Here is a 5,562-nt window from a genome sequence, read left to right as displayed (position 1 = left end):
TGAGTTCAAGGGATCCACCCACCCTGGCCTCTCAAATTCAGATATTTTCTACAAATTAGACATTACACTCAGAAGCACACTGATGCAAGGCCAGCAACTGGGCCCATGTATTGGAATAACAGGATTTTCTAGAGCATTCATCTGCTTTTTCATAGAAAAGTATAAAAGGTCATGAAAAGTTTATGAAACTCTTACCTTATGGTTAAACTGATTATAATTAAATTTGTGTATAAGGTTTTATTAAAATTATCTTTAATATTTTAATATACCACACAAAGGTAAAATTTAGTTTTCTCTTTTGGTCAAAATGTTTGTGTAATATTAATAATAGATATAAAATTTTTGCTTACTTTTTGGCTAAATGATTGACTATTTTAAGGTGACCTGTGATCCTATTTTGTGATATCAAGTCTCTCAAAACTTGGATATTTGGCAAACTTTCTAAGAGTAAAATTTCCATATTAAGCCTTTTGGACCTCAAATTAACTTTTTGGATATTAGGTTCTTGAAGTCCAAGAGAGATATATTAGGCTTCTTAGGCTTATTTGTTATGTTAGAATAATGCAAGAAGCATTGTCAAATCTGAAGTGGTGTTTCACTTCCTTTGGGTTCTGTTGACACAGATGTGTTGTTAATGTGTGTTCCAGGATTGTATGAGATTCCTAGAGTTCTGATATGCTGTCAGTAATAATTATGATTATTATGTTAAATTGTGTGCCACAGAAGCAACCGAATTCCCTTGTCAACTGTTTCTATGACTATGGCTGTCTTAAGGCTTTTGTCATCCACAATTGTTGTTTTGCTTTGATTCTTCTCAAAAAGTGACTTATAATCAGTTACAGTCCAGGCCTTGTTTTTTTGGGGAAGTCCATGAAAAAGACTCTTGGATGCAGGTTTCAGATAACTTTGGAGATTGTGCCATTGAACTAAAGAGAAAATTTCCAAGGCACTAATAGAAAGGCTGATATGTTCATAGAGCTTGCTAGCCCAGTATGAAGCAGAGCAGGAGATGATTGCATGGATTGGACTAATAGAGGACTGAAATAAGTTTTTATGGCCTTTGTTTGTTTGTTTGTTTGAAACATTGTTTATTCTTCAGAGTCTGGAGAACTTTTTTTCTTTTGAGCTATTTATAGCCTGCAACAATTGAGTAGAATAGTCTTCTAAACAGAATTTGAGGCATATTTTTCTCTCTCTGCTGAATTTCTCCAGAATTTGTAAACTGAATATTCTTAACTCATGACAATGTGTTTGTTTGCATAAGTTCAATATGATTCTGTTTTCTTTTATAATCTGACACAGGTGGAGGAATTGGTAATTTTCCCAGGGCTTTGCCTGAAATGGCATTGTGAAATGTTCCAGCAAAGCCTCTTTAGGAGAGCCTATGTGAACATTCTTGCTGCACTTTGTGTGGGTAATCAGGCCAAGTACATGGGACTGAAGCTTCTTTTGTAGGTAGGTTGGTCCTGCTGTGTTTTGTCTTTAGTGGAAATGGGGAACTGGAGAGAGGAAGATTGTGTTTCAGGGGAAACTACAGTATTAGATGAACGTTGGATTCCTCAGTGGCCATGCAGTCACCCATCGTGTGGAGTTTCTCAGGATGCCCTTTCTCCACATGATGCAGCCTGAAAGATGGACGACCAGATTCCCCATGATTGAGGAACTGACAAATAGAAAGTGGGTACTGAATAGAATTCAGTTTTCAATAGTCCCACTATTTTCAACAGTACCACAGACAGTGTTTTTGGATAGACGTAGAAATGCACCCTTCAAGTCTTGAAGCTTGAAAGTTACATTTGTTTTATCTGAGTTCCTTCCTCAGGAAAGGACCCTCAGGCCTCTCAAAAAGCATCATAGACCCAAACCTCAGCAGATCACAGCCTCCAGACAATAAGATGTCAGCCCCCTCACTCATCATGAATGCTTCCTCAGCCCTCCCTAGTTCCTCTTTTCCCACACACAGTTATGTTTCTTCCCTGATACATAAACCCCTCACTTTAGTTGATCAGGAAGATTGATTTGAGACTGATCTCCCATCTCCTCAGCTGCAGCACCCAATTAAAGCCTTCTTCCTTGGCAATACTCAACATCTGAATGATTAGCTTTCTGTGAGCTGAGCAGCACGGCCTAGACCAAACACCTGGCCTTTCAGTAACAATACATGTACACTTTTAAAGACCGCAATTAATGGGTCATGAGATATTGAGAAATTGGAATGGCATCAACTTGGCCAATTCTGAGAAAACACACTGTGCTTAAATGTCAGGGCCCTGTCTCCTGACTTTGACAGTATATAGTTGATTTTGAGTCATAGCAGGTGAGTATGGCCTGGTTTGAGTGTTTTATAGAAATGTAAAATGTGGCTGACTGCATTTATTTTAAATCCAAAAAATTTCCATTTCTGGTGAGAAAATTTTATTAAAACCAACCAAACAAACAAACATAGAAGTATATGAACAACACAGTGAAGGATTCCCTGCTTCCCAATCTCATTTGATTGCTGTCTTCTGTTATATACTACAGGGAGGAAGGGGGCACGGCGCCCAGGATGTCCCATGTCCTGTTTTGACAACCATCTGGCCTCCTTGGGCAAACAGAAAAGAGGCAAAGCAAAAAGAAAACAACAGAAATTTTGCAGAAATTTCATCTCCAGTCTGGGTGTGGTGGCTCACACCTGTAATCCCAGCACTTTTGGAGGCCAAGGTGGGCAAATCACTTGAGGTCAAGAGTTCAAGACTAGCCTGGCCAACATGGCAAAACTTCATCTCTGCTAAATTTACAAAATTTAACCAGGCATGGTGGCCCACACTTGTAATCCCAGCTACTGGGGATTACAATCACCTGAACCCTGCAGATGGAGGCTGCAGTGAGGGGAGATGGCCCACTGCCACTGCACTGCACTCCAGCCTGAACAACAGAAGGAGACTGTCTCAATGGAAAGAAAGAAAATAAAAGAAGAGAAAAGAAAGAAAGAAAAAAGAAAGAACGGAGGAAGGGAGGGAGAAGGAAAGTGGAAGGAAGGAAGGAAGGAAGGAAGGAAGGAAGGAAGGAAAGAAGGAAGGAAGGAAGGAAGGAAAGAAGGAAAGGAAAGGAGGGAGGGAGGGAAAGAAGAGAGAGAAAGAGAGAAAGAAAGAAAGAAAGAAAGAAAGAAAGAAAGAAAGAAAGAAAGAAAGAAAGAAAGAAAGAAAGAAAGAGAAAGAAAGAGAAAGAAAGAAAGAAAGAAAGAAAGAAAGAAAGAAAGAAAGAAAGAAAGAAAGAAAGAAAAGTGAGAGAGAATGAAAGAAAGAAAAGTGAGAGAGAATGAAAGAAAGAGAAAGAAACGAAGAAAGGAAGAAAGAAATTTCACCTCGGCACAGGAAACTCTATGAACAAGGCTTCAGGGTCTCTTCTCTGGCCCTAAACCCACAGCGGATTTTTGCCTCATTTTCCGAGGTGCAAATGCAATGATAGAAGTCGATCAAAGGAGAGAGCGGAGAGAAAGCAAGAAGGATGGCTCCTTCCTGCTCCTCCTCGAGTGTTGCTTGTGGGATAATAGAAATGCCTTGACATGGGTGGGTGGGAACTATTGCTACTTATTAGGAATTCAGACACCTCCGGCCACTTTGCAGCGTGAGGTTCCATGGTGTAATGGTGAGCACTCTGGACTCTGAATCCAGCGATCCGAGTTCGAGTCTCGGTGGAACCTCTCTGTTTAATTAGAACCGTAACGCCGTGTTTTACTGCTGATGTTCAGAAACTCCGAGCTGCGGGCCTCCATGTCCCTTCTGCTCCCGCTGTCTGAGCCTCGCTATGTACCCGGCGCCTTGTCCTCTCTTCGTCTCCCTCTTCCGCATTTGGGTCCCAGAAACCGGGTTCTCACAGTGACCCGGACCACAGGGAAATCGCCGAATCATCCAGTCGGGGTCACCGAGCCTGGAGGGTCCCCTTCCAGGGCCAGCCTCCCGGCATCCAGCAACCGTTGGCCCGGACACCCCCGCCAGGCATCCAGCGACCCAGCAAGTACTCACCCGTCTCAGGGCGACCCTGGGCCTCGGGGTGAGAGGTCTCCTTCACTAAAAAGGCTGCCGCCCCTCAATCCTAGACCCGGAGATTCCTTTCACCTGGGAAATCTCCTAATGGCACCCATTGTCATTTTGGTAAGTAAACGGTGGCGTGAGAAATTTTGATGGGGTTAGCTCAGTCATTGGAGATTGTGTCTCAGCTTAGGATCGATGGTTGGAGACCTAACTTGGGAGTAGCACTGCTTTATTCACATGGCCCATCTGATCCTGAATGTTAATTTACTCTGTTCTTCATATTCAGATTTTTATGCCGAATTTCTAGCTCCTACGTCTCCATTGCGGGCCCTAAAAGTCGCTGTTTCACTAAGCTTTGGAACCTGACTCCGGGAAATTTCATTCTTTCGTCCCAAGATCTCAGCCAGAAAGAGAAATTCGCACGGCGGCCTCTTCAAGCACACGGCCTGGGAGCGCGGGTTCTGATCCTCCTCCGCCCCGGCTGAGCTCCCGCGGGACCACGGGGAAGAGGAGCCTGAGCAGCTCTGAGGGCCGAGTCCCTGGCGGTGGGGCTCCCCCTCGTCCCGTCAGAACCCTGCCCCAAGGAGAAGACGCCTTAGGACGCTACCAGAGTTAAAAATGTTCTCTCCTGCTCTTCAGAGCACTTGGGATGAGGTTCCTGATGGGTCGGTCTTGGGAACTAAGATGTCACTCCAGGCACTCAGGAACATAGCTCTGATTTTCATATTTTGCGGCTGAGAGCGCTTAGGAAGGACTGAAAAACACCGCAGTCTTTGAGGACGAGTTTGGAGGACGAGCCGGGAGTGGGGGGTGAGATGACGCCTTCTTGGCTCCTTAGAGTGGATTGGCAGGTAAGGAAACACACAAACTCTGTTTTCCCTTGCAGGCTGGACTGCAGGGCAGGGAATGGAAAATTGGACAGTCGAAGAGTAACAATATTTATGTACAGGTTGGTTGCACGCATTAAAAATTGTTATCCCTAGAGATAAGTGTAGGAAGGGACCAGGGCTCTGCTGTTCACCACCAACTTTGCAGCATATGTAACTTTGATAACAGAGTATAGTGCATAAAAAATTCATTCCTGTTTACAAAGAATTGATCACAACCAGTTACAGGTTTCTTTGTTCCTTCTCCACTTCCACTGCTTCATTGACTAGCCTTATAGGAAAAAAAAATTTGTAAATATGATATTATTTCCATTGATCCTCAGCCCACCGGTTCCCCACCCCCTGAAAGTAGTTGGAACACAGGTGTGCACCACGTGCTGGACTAATTTTTGTATTTTTAGTAGAGATGGATTTCGCCATTTTGGCCAGGCAGGTCTGGAACTCCAGAACTCAAGTGATCCTCCTGCCTGGGCCTCCCTGCACCTCCCTGCTGGGATTACAGGTATGGGCCACCCCACTTCCATCATTTGTATTTTGAATTTAAATATTTTGTAGTCATCGCTCTTCAATGACTGGCTTTTGTTGCATGAGCATGATGGGGTTCAGGACATGCTACTCCAAAATATAACATCTTAGGGTATTGAATATTTTATGCAAAA

General features: G+C 43.5%; 1 non-coding gene across 1 annotated transcript; it reads left to right on the top strand.

The window, feature by feature from the left end:
• The first annotated feature begins 3,613 nt into the window (after nt 1-3,613).
• On the top strand, nt 3,614-3,685 carry TRNAQ-CUG (transfer RNA glutamine (anticodon CUG)). Its single transcript has one exon. It is a non-coding gene; the product is annotated as a tRNA-Gln (tRNA).
• The last annotated feature ends 1,877 nt before the right edge of the window (nt 3,686-5,562 follow it).

The sequence above is a fragment of the Chlorocebus sabaeus genome, chromosome 20, assembly GCF_047675955.1.
Source record: "Chlorocebus sabaeus isolate Y175 chromosome 20, mChlSab1.0.hap1, whole genome shotgun sequence".
In the NCBI taxonomy this organism is placed as follows: Eukaryota; Metazoa; Chordata; class Mammalia; order Primates; family Cercopithecidae; genus Chlorocebus; species Chlorocebus sabaeus.
Note: the sequence above shows the minus strand (reverse complement) of the source record. Positions and strands in the feature narration are given on the sequence as shown.